This window comes from Phascolarctos cinereus, unplaced genomic scaffold, assembly GCF_003287225.1.
Source record: "Phascolarctos cinereus isolate Bilbo 61053 unplaced genomic scaffold, phaCin_HiC Scaffold_7;HRSCAF=346, whole genome shotgun sequence".
Classification (NCBI taxonomy): domain Eukaryota; kingdom Metazoa; phylum Chordata; class Mammalia; order Diprotodontia; family Phascolarctidae; genus Phascolarctos; species Phascolarctos cinereus.
This window is the reverse complement of record NW_027556180.1, coordinates 3,947,807-3,961,197: the sequence shown is the minus strand read 5'-3', so window position 1 is coordinate 3,961,197 and position 13,391 is coordinate 3,947,807. Positions and strand designations below refer to the sequence as shown.

General features: G+C 49.5%; 1 long non-coding RNA gene across 1 annotated transcript; it reads right to left on the bottom strand.

Annotated features, from left to right (window-relative positions):
• Window positions 1-1,059: 1,059 nt before the first annotated feature.
• Window positions 1,060-7,928, bottom strand: LOC110193173 (uncharacterized). The gene is made up of 2 exons (XR_013483280.1): window positions 7,655-7,928; window positions 1,060-7,520 (listed from the first exon to the last, which is right to left on the bottom strand). It is a non-coding gene; the product is annotated as an uncharacterized LOC110193173 (long non-coding RNA).
• Window positions 7,929-13,391: the final 5,463 nt, after the last annotated feature.

Sequence of the window (13,391 nt, the reverse complement as noted above, 5' to 3'; positions counted from 1 at the left end):
GATGATTCTATTCTGTGGGATCTCTGCCCCATTTGTTTCCAGCCTTGTCTGAGGGTTGGGCCGCAGTGTTAGGCTTTGGGGGCACGTGCCCCCCTCGCAGGCTCGGAGTTAATGGAGGCCTTGTTTGGACCCACTGGGGTAGAAAGTGTTCTGCTGGGGAGGACAAAAGCTGGCGGGCCACCTCAGAGGCTGTTTGGGAAGGCTGTCTCTACAGGGCTCTCAAAGGAAATGGGAAATAACAGGGAGCAGAAGGGAACAGCCCCGCAGGCAGGCTCTGTCCAGCCCAGCCACCTCCTTTCCTTCTCTGGCACATCTGGACTTCCCACTAAGCTTGGGCACTGCCGAGGTGGGAGTTTTGCTGGTCGAGGGTTTAATTAGGCTGCCCTTTTCCTGCCCACTGAAGGAGAGCACCTCTGCCCCACCCCCTCCCAGCAGTGGGCGAGCTAGGGGACACAGAAGGCTCCTTGGGGCCAGCATCCAAAGGAGGTGAATGATATTCAACACAAACCCTCCCTTGCCAGATTGCTTATATAGGAGGCAATGCGGCGCAGAGCTCTGGGAGCTCAGAACCTGGGTTCATATCTTGCTTCTGACCCTTACTCTCTGTGTGGCCTTGGGCAAGATCAGCTGTGCCTCAGTTTCCTTCTCTGTATAATAAGGAGTTTGGACTATATGGCTTCTGGGGTCCCTTCCAACTTGAGAATGGTCCAGACATCACAAAATCTCAATTTAGGAAGGAACCTGACAGGCCAGCTGGCCTGGCCTTAGACCCTGGCAGGAAGGCAGCTTAACCCCATGCAGCATCCCGGATAGCTGGTTCTGCCAATTTCTTCAGAGGCCTCCTTAAGGGTTAGGAAGGGACATCGAGGAGAAATCATATTGGGAATCCACGAACATGTATTTATCCCCTCCCCTCCCCCAGCACCTGCCTCCCCCCCACCTCCTGGGACTAAGCAGCGTCCACCCGTGTCCATATCAGACACAGCTTTCATCGCCCTACCTTCACCTGCCCAAGCCTCCCCTCCATCCTCCCCAGCACAAGAAACCATGGCAACAAGCTTTGCTGAAGCACCTACTGTATGCCACACACTGGGCTGAGGGCTGAGGTTACAAAGAAAGGCAGAAAGAGACCCTGTCTTCAAGAACATCCCATTGCAATGAGGGAAACAACATGAGAACAGCCAGCTGGGCCGGCTGAAGTGGGGGTGGGGTACCCCCAGGGAGAGACAGGAGGTGGCAGGTACTGGGCAAGTCAAAGCACCACCATGTGCCCTTGACCCTGATAGCCCATGACCCGAGAGCTTTGGGGGTAGCCACGCTTCTGGCCCGGGGAAGCTGCCCCCATGGACCCAGAAAAGGAAATTCTCCCCTCAAAGTCCTCAGCCTGTCCAACAGCCCAATGTTACGTTAAGGAGACACGAGAATCTGCTTCACTGTTGCCCAGTAAAGCCCGGGGGACCTTTCCATGGGACGTGCAGCTGAAACCCTCCCTAGGTGCTCACTCTCTCCTCATTGGGATGGAAGCTCCATGAGGCTGGAGCTGCCCCACGTTTCCCTTTGTGTCCCCAGCACACAGTCCAACGATGTGTACTCAGTAAGTGCTTAATAAACACTTTCTTCACTGGATCCAGTACAAACATAACATCTGTGGGATAAAGTCGAGATAATTGAGAGCAGAAGGACATTGGAATGAGGGGAACCAGGAAAGGCTTCTTTAAACAGAGATATTCTTGATGACTGGTTTTGTTTCATCCCCATTGTCTTCTCCAGCATCCCCCCCCCCAAGCTATTCCATAGAGACAAAACAGAAAAAGAAGAGAAAAAAAGCAGCACAAATGACCATACGTTGAAAAAGTCTGCAAACAAAGTCAACAGGAGTGGAATGAGGAGGGGGAGCTGGAGGGTGTCCTCTCCTGGCCCTGCATAGGAGGAGGGGCTGGGGAGGGGTCCTCTCCCACATCTCCTAAGTCCTGTTTCTTCTTTATAATTGTGTGACTTTCCCTTTTAATATGGGGGTGGGGGGGTGGGCCTGGGTAGGGAAGGTTCTTTCCATTTGCATTACCTCAGTCACTGTCTGCAATGTTTTCTTGGCTCTGCTGACTTCACTCTGCATCTGTTGGTATAGAGATGATGGAGATAACCAGCTTTTTGTGCTTTTCCACATTCATCATATAGATCATTTATTACAGAACAGGAACACTCCATTACATCCCTGTGTTATAATTTGTTTAGCCATCCCTAATCAATGAGCATCTACTTTGCTTCTAATTCTTTGCTATCACTAAAAGTGCTGCTATAAATATTTTGGTGTATGTGAGGAATTTCTTCAGATCAATTACCTTCTCGGGGTCTAAACCAAGTAACAGAGTCAGTGGGTCAAAGGGTATTGACATTTTCATCACTTTGTGTGCGTAATTCCAAATTACTTTCCAAAATGGTTGTGCCAACAATGCACCAGTGTGCTTAATCACGGGACATGATTTTGTAGAAGGTGTAACTTTGTCTGTGACCTGAAAGAAGCCGGAACATGGAGAGAGAGAGAATTCCAGACCTGGGGGTCAGCCAGTGAAAATTCATGGAGCCCAAAGATGTAGTGTCCTGCACACTGGTGTGCTGGTGATATTTAACAACCGCTCACTGAAAACAAATCCTCATGGCCCAGCTTTAAGTTCAATCTGCATTATTAAATGCTTCCTCGATTTCTTAAGCTGAGACAATCAGCGAAACAGTCAATCAAACCCTGATCTGCAGCACTGTCTATTTCCAAGGTGCAAATGCTCATGCTGAGCATTTAACAATCACCTTTCGAGACTCGGTTTGAGCAGTTCTAGCACACCTTCGTGCAAGGACAGCCAGGAGGCTAGTGCCACTGAGTTGTAGAGTTCAAGGAGGAGAGTAAGGTGTGAGAAGAATGGAAATGTAGCAAGGGGTCATGAAGGCCTTTAAACCAATCAATCAATGAACAGGTATTTATTAAGCACTCCTTTCGTTCTGAGAATCTTAGCTGGAGAAGAGTATGGGAAGGCTAGTCAATGCAAATGGTAGATGGTGTGTGTGTGTGTGTGTGTGTGTGTGTGTGTGTGTGTGTGTGTGTGTATTGGAGAACAAGACAGCAAGGAGATATAGAATGCCTGGGTTGGAGGTGGGGTGGGAAGAGTACGATGTAGGAAATCGAAAAGGTGCTGAGGCGCCTTTACCACTGGTATCCAACTAAGGATCCCTGGGGCTACACATTGACTTAGGAAACTGCATATTAACATTATCTGTTCTCTTGTGTTTTTATTTATCATGTTAAATGTTTCCCAATGTCATTTTAATCTAGTTCAGGTTGGACTCGGCAGTGTTGCAACCTGTCTGTCTGGCATTCCTACTTTAAATGACAGCAAGCATTTATTAAGCACCTGGTACGCACCAGGCACCATACTAAACACTGGGTGTACAAAGAAAACTAAAAGAGAGCCCCTGCCCTCAAGGAGCTCACAGTCTAATGGGGGAGATAACGTGGAAAAGACTGTATAAAGAAGCTATGAAGAGGATACATTGGAGATCCCCTCAAAGGGACAAGACGCTTGAATTCAGGGGGACCAGGAAAGACTCCCTGAGGGATTGAGGAGCTGATGTTGGGTCCTGGAGGCTGATGAAGGGGATATGATCAGATTATGCTTTAGGAATCTTATTTTGGCTCAGAGTGGAAGAGAATGAAGTAATGCTGAAGTGATCAATGTTGATTGACTGACTGATTGGATTGAAGTGAGGCATGGTGACCAATTAGGAAGTCTTTAGAATAGCTCAGGCAGGAGGGAAGGAGAGTGGGGCTAGGATGTTGTTAAATGCCTTGTTAGTGGAGGGAAGAGGACAGACAGCTGAGATACCGTGGGGTTAGAAATGTTAATGTTCGGCAATTGATCAGTTATGTGAATTGAGTACGAATGAGAAGTCCAGGATGACACTTAGATTGAGAGCGAGTGACTGGGAGGATGGTGGGGCCCTGGAGAGCAAAGAGGAAAGGGGTCTTGGGGGAAGACCCTGAGTTGCATCCCCTGCCCTTTTGATCTCCTCTGTCCCTAGTGCAGCAATACACAATTTCATCCCACCTAAAGGGCAACAGGGGTCGGGCATGGAGCGGGCACCCCACCACACACATATGTATCTCTTTCCCAGTGTGAGAAAAAAGATGTTCATGAAATTGTCTGTTTCCACAGAAGTTCATGTAAAAACAGGATAGATCTAGAGCTGAGAAGTACCTACAGGCGATGCTCCACAGTGCGAAACAAGGGGAAAATGCCTGTGGATTAGTACGCCCTGATTAGCAGGTATTCTCTAACTAATAATAAAATAAGTAGTATATTAGCACATGCGTTATATTAGATTAGATCAATGATAAGTACTGACAGACAGCCAGCTGCTGCTCTGGCAGCCGCACGTGCTTGACGAGTCTGTCTGACACACCTGAAGCCGTTAGAGTGTCTGACACACCGGCAGGTAGAAGAGCTTGCTCTCGATTCCGTATCTCCTTGGGAGCAGCACGCGCTTCTTGCCAGAAATGAAACAAACGCCCTCCTTCCTCTGTTCACTGCCTTTGAGGCAAGCACTCTGCTTGTTTCTGTCACCGGTCCCAGGTCGAAGCCCAGTGAGTGCTGCTTGTGTTTGCCAGGGTGCGGCCAGGGCAGGGCCAGGGAAAGGAGAAGGCAGAAACCTTCCCAGCCTCTCTCCATTGGCTGCTCTTCAGATCTGATCCCCATCGGGTTTGTTCAGATGGGTTCTGGGCTGCAGATGTTTGTGGTTTTGCTAAATCCCTCTCTGTGGGAAGCACATCAGCCTGGCACGAGTGAGCCCTGCATCTTGTCTCTGTAGATCAAGGCCAGGGCTCTGGACGACAGTCGTCCCTGGTCTGCCTCTGGTTTGCCTCTGGTTGTCGCCCCCAGGCAAGGGGACCCTGGAGAAGTCTCTCGCTAATCCTGCCGTCCGTTTGGCTCCAACATGGCCCATCGAGGGAGGTCTGAAAGCACTGGGGCAGGGCTGCCAGCCTCAGCCCAGAGGCGTGCTTTGGCTCTACTCCTAGACATCTGTGAACCTGGCTCAGGGACTTTCCATTGTGTTGGGCTGAAGGACTGGTCTAGCAAAGCTGTCTGCCTCCATGTGAAGCTGAAGTCCCAGAAGAAAGCTCTAGGTGGCCTGGGGCTTTCCCTCAGACCTCTCCCACCTGATTCAGTGTAGGGACTGCTGACCTAATGGCAGAGCCCACTCTGAGGAGCTTAGCAGAGCCTCTGGCACAGAGGAGGCACCCCAGAAACGCTTGATTGACGTTGATTGAAGAGGGAAGACTGGAAGAGGATTGCAGGGTTCTCTCGGCTTCCAGGCCTCTGCTGGAGAACCAAGGCTCAGCCCACTCCAAGGTGGGGAGGTGCCCGGGATGTGAAATACCGACACAAGCAAAGGCTGGCCCTCCAGGGTTTGGGCCTCTCCTGGTGTGGCTGCTTTCTACTAAGGGCTCACCTCAGAGTAGCCAGGACCTCTTTCAAGTCTCAGGGGAACACACCCCGCCTCGCACCGTGTCCCACTTCCCAAGGCCTCCAGGGGCTGTGGTTCCCTCCGTTCCCCGTGTCACAGGCAGATCAACATCGGAGAGTGCTGGCCTTAGTCAGGAGACTTGGGCACTATTCTCGGCTCCAGCGGGCACTCCCTGGGTGACTCATGCTGCCTCTCAGTGCCTCAGTTTCTTCTTCTATAAAATAAGGATCATCCTACTTCACTTCCTACTTTGAAGGGTTGTTAGTGACAAATACACTTTGGAAACAGTAAACTGCCACGTAAATACAAGCAGTTATCGATAGTGCTGGGGTGGAATGGAAAGAGTCTTGGGGTTCTCCTGCCCACTGCCTGTGCTACGACCAACCTCCCAGGTAGGGTGAGGAAAGGGCTTGGGGAACCTTTAAGATCTACTGGAACAGGAGCTATTCACTGATTGTATTTAACAGGACAGAGAGAATTTGTTTTAATAAGTAAAGCTATGAAGCAACAGTTTATATAATAGGGGCATCTAGAACGCTGACATTTTGACACCTTCTTCTCCCTCTGCTTGTGGCCCCCCCACATGAGTAACAGACAGAATTATACATTTAAATCTGGAAGGGACATAAGAAGCCATCTACATCTACCTTAGCCCTTCATTTTATAACAGAGGAAACTGAGCCCCAGGCCAGTGCAGCAACTTGGCCGAAGTCACTCAGCTAGCAGTGACCAGAGTGGAATTTGAACCCAGATCTTCTGACTTCACATCGAGACTGCTCCCCGGCCCACCCAGCCTTCGGCAGAGGGACCTTCGTGGTCTGCCTTCTGGGGGAAGATGGTGAATTAAGGCACCTCGGAGATTTGTTCAGCTGCCCCGATCTCGATCTCGGAGGCCCCTGAGGACTGAAAGCTATTAGGGAAACCAGGAGAATTCTTCTAATTGACACTCCCTGTGGGCCTTAGCAAGGGAGGAGGGAAGAACCAAACACATAGCCTTGGGCATGTTTAGATACAACAGGAAAAATGCAAACCATCTGTCTATGCTTATGCTCTCCGAATCATGGCTACGATACATAAGGATGCACACGCACGGCACTCTTCTTTGGCCTTGGGTTTCAAAATTAATTCAGACCAATTGGGAGGATATGACTGGGAAGGGGATGCTCAACTTTGGGGCGGGGGTGCGCCCCATAGCATTAGGTGTAGGTGATATTCACCAACCTCCCTGGAAGAAGCAGAGGGCAGTGGGAGAGGAAGGATTAGCTTCTGTCCATTTTAATGAAATTATGTCCATTTTCCTTCTTTCCCCTCCTTTTTCTCCTTCTCCTCCTCCCTCCTCCCCTCTCCTCTCTCCCCTTTCCTGTTGTTATTACTATTATTTTGTCTGTATTGACGGCGTCATTATAGGGAATTCCCAGTGAGGAAAGTCCATCCTTTTCTGACAACCATGCGTGTCAGAGATTTTTCTGACTCTGAGGCTGATCCTTTTTCCATCATGCTTTCTGCCTGCCATGGTGGATGGGGCACTAGAATTGAAGTCAGCCTTGGTTCAAATCCTGCCCCAGATATTTATGAGCAGCGTGATGTTAGGAAAGTCACTTAAATTGTCTCAGTTTCCTCAGTGAAGAGGTTGGACTTGAGAGCCTTAGAGGTGCCCTGCAGCTCCTGATCTATGGCTTTTAAATGGTAGTGCAGATGTTATTATCCTCCAGAGAAGGCAATGATGCAAGTCTTCAGCCCTGGGGAGAGGTGCTCCCTTGCATTATACCTGCCTCCCTGGCAAAGACAATGAGGTGGAGATAGAGAATTCTCTTTCTATCCATCCGTGTTGTTAGACACACACAAATGATGATGACTGTTATAACACGCGTAAGCTTGGAGGATTCTTATTCCATTGTAACACATGAAACCTCAGACCCTGGAGCTGGTCCATCTCCTCCTAAAGGAGTCATGATGAATTGTCTAATGCCATCCTCGTGAGCCTCCGCTGGCTCCCAAAATGATTCAGTCTGGAACAACAGATCAGCCAGCCTTCAGTAAATTTTAACCAGGGAGTATTTACTAGGATGGGACAGTCAGAGATGGCGTGGGGGAGTGGGGAGCAGGCAGGACTGCCAGATGAGGTGCTGGCATCAATACTCACCTGTGCCGTGACCCCAAGTCCGCCACTGCACTAGCCCTGTCTGTGGCTCCAGAAGGGGGACCCAGCTTCTTCTTTCGGGAAACTTCCCAGGCAAATCCATCCTCCAGCAGGGACTGTGTTCCCATGATGTCCCTCTACAAGAGCAGGCAGATTCCCACAGTCTGGAGAGCTCGCTTCCTGTTTCCGTACTGTATTTGCTTTCTGGGGGTGGGGGTGGGGAGTTTCTGCTCTGGAGGCTTTCTGCATTTGAGAGAGTGGAGACAGCACAGAAATGATCCAGCACCACTTTGCCTGCTAGTTAATGATTGATAATCTTTCCTTTTATGATTCCTGACCCCAGAAGCACAATTTATGAGCACTTTCTTATCTGGCACATACAGCAGCACAAAATGAGGCATGTAATGTACTAATTTAGGGCCTGCTTAGCATAACTGGGCCTCCTCATCCTGCACCATTCCCTCCTCAGATGTATGGCAATGCTGTCTCTGTTAAATCATCCTGTACTGTGTTTCACGGCCCCTTACAGCTTGGGAATCAAGGGGAGACAGACAAGTTCCCCTGAGCTCCAAAGGAAGAGGGGCTCCTTTATTTTCATGAGGGTGCCAGCTCAGGGAAAGAAGGGCTCATTCTCCAGGAGACCTGAGCACCCACATCACAATTCTCCCCTGCAATGAGTTGTAGGCTGAGACCCCCAGTGTGGGCTGAGATGTCCTGGGCCCCCAGCATGGCCTGAGCCTGGGTGAGTCCCATATAAGACACTGAATTCTGGTGACAAATGGCATGAAGGCTCCATCCCAAGTCACAGAGTCTGGGTTCAATCCCCAGAACCTGTGTGGATCCCCAGATCTCTGCTGCACAGGGTCAAAGAATATCTATGGGGGGAGGGATTGGGGTGGCCCCATTCTGCTCTGCATTGGGACTAGAGCTTCCTCCACAACTTCTCTGACAAGTGAGCATTCAGCCTCTGCTTGGAGCCCACCACTGAAGGGGAGCTCCCTACCTCCTGAGGGAAAGCTCACTATCTCCCGAAGCAGCCTCTTCCATGCTAGGACAGTTCTCATTGTTAGGAAGTTTTTCCTTTCATTAGGCAGAAATCTACTTCTCTGCAACCTGGGCTCATTGCTCCTAATTCTGACCTTTGGAGTCTAGCAGAAAACATCCAGTCTTTCTTTAATATAACCATCCTTCAGATGCTGGAAGAAAGTTGTCCTATCCGCCTGATTTTCTTTTCTCCAGGCTAAACATCCCCAGTTCTTTAACTGCTCCTCTTGTACATGAGCTCATGGCCCTTTGCTGTCCTGGCTGCCTTTATGAACACTCCTGAGCTTAACAGCATCAGGCCTAAAATGTGGCATGATTGTCCAGATAAAGTCGGAGCAGGACAGTGCACAGCGGGACCAAAGCTTCTATTCTTGAAAGGTATGCATCCATTCATACAGCCTAGGGTCATGTTAGCTTCTTAGCTGCTAGCTCGCTCACTTTATGTGTGCAGTCCACTCAGATACCCAGATCTTTTTCTTCACCAATTTTACATTTATGGATTTGATTTTTTAAAGCCAAGTAAGACTTCACATTCAACTGAGTTAAATTTCCTCTCATTTGATGAAATGTCCTTATTGCTTGTATGACTCTATTAAGGCATCTGTTTCCTCCTCTGTGAAACAAGGAGCACCCTCTATGTGTTCTCCTTGGGGAGGTTTAGCTCCCATGGGTTCCATGTGGCTGATTCCTGGATGTATCTATCAAACCCCAATCTCTATCTTGAGCTTGAGGGGCTCATCACCAACTGGCTTTTGGACATTTCCAAGTGGATGTCTCAGAAACGTCTGAAAGTCAGTGTGTCCAAAGCATAATTCTTTCTATTTTCTTCAAATCCAGCTCACCTCCAGACTTCCCCAGTTCCAGCGACAGCAGCAGCACCATCCTTTCTGTCATGGAAGTATCCATCCAGGTGACAGCTAGATGGGGTAATGGATAGAATGCTGGACTAGGAGTCAGGAAGTCCTGAATTCAAATGCTACCTTATATGTTTATTAGCCAAGTGACCCGGAGCAAGTCATTCAACTGTTCTGTGCCTCAGCTTCCTCACCTGCAAAAATGAGGGTGATGAACTGGGTGGCCTTTAAGGTCCCTTCCAGGTCAAAAGCTGGTCTCGTGGCTAATCAGTCACCATGCATTTATTAAGCCCCTGCCATTTCCCAGGTGCTATTTGAGGCACTGGGGATACAGAGACAATGTGACAGAATACCTCCTTTAATGGAATTATGCTTGAATGCCTTTTATAAAGGCACGTGTCGCAATGTAAACAAAGTCAATACAAGGCCATTTTGTCTGGGCAGGCTTTGGCAGCTGGGGGTGATCGAGAAAGGCTTCAGCTCGACTTCAAAGGAAGCTAGGGATCCTAAAAGACAGAGGTGAGGTGAGAGGGCACATCAGGCATGGGGAGCAGTGATGCAAACAGCCCGAGATGGAAGATGAAAGACTGTGTGAGGAACAGGAAGAAGGCCATTTGGGCTGCAATGTGCAGGGTGTGAAGGGCAGTAACATGCGATAAGGTGTGATAGGCAGAGGAACAGTAATTACCCCGGCCCCTCGGCCCCCAACTCTCCCCGTGCTGCCTGGAAGCCACGTGTGTTACCTTCCCCCTTTCCCCAGGGTCCTCAGTACCCCTAAGGGGCTTGGGGGCATCCAGGTTCTCTGACATTGGCTTAAGTCCCCATTGGGTACATCCCCCATTTTAGGAGTCCTCTGAACTCTGGTTCCATCAACCACTCATCAGTCAGTTTAGCTTTTACATAGGAATATTGACTTCAAAGACACAGTAGGAGCAAACATACCAGCATTCCTAGATAGCATAGTTCCACCAAGTCCCAAGTCCCAAGTCCTGGGCTCAAAGCCTGATACTCTGGCTTCCCAGAGGGGCTGACAAGAACATCCCAGTTTAGGATCCTGGCTCCAGAGTTCTCACGGCTTAAACTTCCAAGTCCAGGGACTCTACCACCTTTGCCCAGAGCCAAAAAGGAGAAACAAAATAGACCAGAGGCCCAAGCCTATTTCTACAGGCCATAAGACCTAAAGGAGAGGTGGAAGGAGGCTCTTCTTCCCACCCAGCCTAGTTCATGGGGTGGCCACGTGTGATCACTGCAAACTTTATATTGTTTGATGAAACAGTTACAATGTTAGGACTCCAACATGGGATCACTTAGGCTAAGTGGACCTAATGTCCATAAAGGTACATTGGCTGAGACGGACAAGTCAGTCCTTTTGAACAGCTTTGATTTCTGCGAACAATGTCACATCAGGCTTTGGGTGAACAAGATCTTCAACCCCTGCCTACTGTCTGAAAGGGAGAGTGAGTCTGGCCCTGTCTGGTGGCTATGAACACTCAGTACTGGCCACGCAGCCGATGGAGAGAGACTCTCCCCACCCCTGTGGTCGGGGAGCTTGGAACGTCTTCCCTCAGGAGCAAGCCTCTGCTGGCCCCCACCTAGGTTGCTCCATCTCAGATGATCCCCGTTGCAGTAAGTTGGGGCCACGCTGGAAAGTCTGTAAAGGCCAAACAGAAGAGTTTATACTCGGTCCTGGGTTCAACAGAGAGCCAGGAGAATTGTTGGTCAGTGGAGTTACATGGGGCAGCCAGTGTTTTCAGAAAACCACTTTGAGGGGCAGCTAGGTAGCACAGTGGATAGAGAACTGGCCCTGGAGTTGGGAGGCCCTGAGTTCAAATCCAGCCTCAGACACTTGACACTTAGCTGCGTGACCCTGGGCAAGTCACTTAACCTCAATTGCCTAAAAAGAAAAAAAGAAAAAAAAAAAAGAAAGCCACTTTTAGGGAGATGATTTGGAGGCTAATGCCATAGTCCAGGCGAGAGGTTAGAGGAATGGCTAAGTGGAAAGAAGGGAATGGATTCCAGAAATGCTGTGGAGGTTTAGAGATCTAGGAAGTGATTAGCTATGTGGGGAGACTGAGTCAGAATAAAGCCAAGGTTGTGAACCTGGATGACTGAGGATGGTGATACCTTTGACAGAAAAACAGAAATTTAGAAGACAGGCGGGTTAGAGGAAGAAAAAGGAATGAATTCAATTTGGGGCATGCTGAGTCTGAGATGGCTAGGAGACTTCTAGTTCTTTGTGCCCAGTAGACTAGGGATGAATATACAGATCTAGGAGTCATCTGCATACAGATAATGATGGCATCAATGGGAACTGATGAGGTTGCCAGAAGAATGTAGAGCCCAGGATGGATGTTACCATGCCCTGCCCACCCCAGCCCAGCCCCACCAATGTGGTCCTAAGTCTCTCCACATCATTTCAGCCAAACTGAGAAAAACCTGCCACCATTTCCTTGGCCAGTCTTCATTTCCTCCCTGAGCTCCAGTCCTATAGGTCAGTCAGTGAATATGCCTTCGGTTTCAAGTGCTGATGACAGGCCGGGCACTGTGCAAAGAGCTTCAGTTACAAAGAAAAGCAAAAGACAGACCTTCCCTACAAGCTGACTGGGGAGATGATACGCAAACAGCTGCTCAAACTCTCAGTAGGGTACGTTCAAGGTGGCCAACAGAGGGCAGGCGAGTCATCAGACATTTCAGACTGACTTCTGACCTTTCCCTCCCCTGTCCCCCAGACAGGTACAGAGCTCTGCTCTCTAGAGCTCTCTCCTCCCATATCTCTGCTCTAGGGTGTCAGAAGCTGTTTTGTTCAGTCAGCATAAAGGGGACAGTGGTCTTGAACCTGTACTTGGCCGTTTAGCTCCTTCCCAACAAATGCTGATTAGACAAGGAACTATTGCAAATAGCAAATGGTGAGTAAGCCCAGTGACCCAAGCAAACGGAAATTGGAGCAGTTATACAGGTGAGAATATACCAAAGAACATAAAAGACCAGATGAGCTCTTTAGCTGGCAACCAGATGGGATTTCAGCTAAGATACAGAGCCCAATGCCGCCCAAAAATTCTCTCTCCAAAATCTGTAGCGGGGCAATCTGGAAATCAGATATGTTGAGAAGCCAGCTTCCTCTACATACCTGCAGCTTGCAGTCTTTCCCCCTCCAGTCTCTGGAGTGGCCTCTGTCTACCTGTCTCCCGAGAGCTCTGGCCCCAACTCTGTCCCTTACCCAATATACTCAGCATCCTGTCCAGTACCCCATCTCCTTCCACAAATGCAGCCTCACACAAAGTGTTCCAGGCTTGATGGGAAGCCCTGTTTTGCTTTCCTTCCCATACTGCACAGTGCAGCCCAAATGGCCTCCCGCATGACACCTTCCCCTTTGCTTGGCTATCTATCACCTCATTCCAGGAGGCCAGCCCTTTCTACCTCCTGGTGGTCTAGTGGAAAGAGCCCTGAGAGAGTGGGGCCCTGGATTCACACCTTAATTCCACCGCTTTCCTCCTGGATTCTGTTGGGCGGGTCACTTCCCTCCTTGCCCCCTCAGTTTTCTCATCTGAAAAAAAAAAAAGCATTGAACGAGAGGAACTAAGGTTGCCTTCAAGCATGAACATTCTGGGAGCATCATTGATTGGACTGATGGGTCTTGAATCATAGATTTGGTGCTGGGGGAGCCCCTAGAGGCCTCATTTTACAGGGGCTGGACCTGAAGCCCAGAGAGCTTGAACTTTGCCAAAGTTTATACAGGTGGTGACAAAATTTGAACTCAAGGCCTGCGACTCCTGGTTTGGGCACTCTGCCTCAGCAGAGCAAGTGCTGGCATCTGCAAGCGGGCATGGTGTCAGCACTGCCAG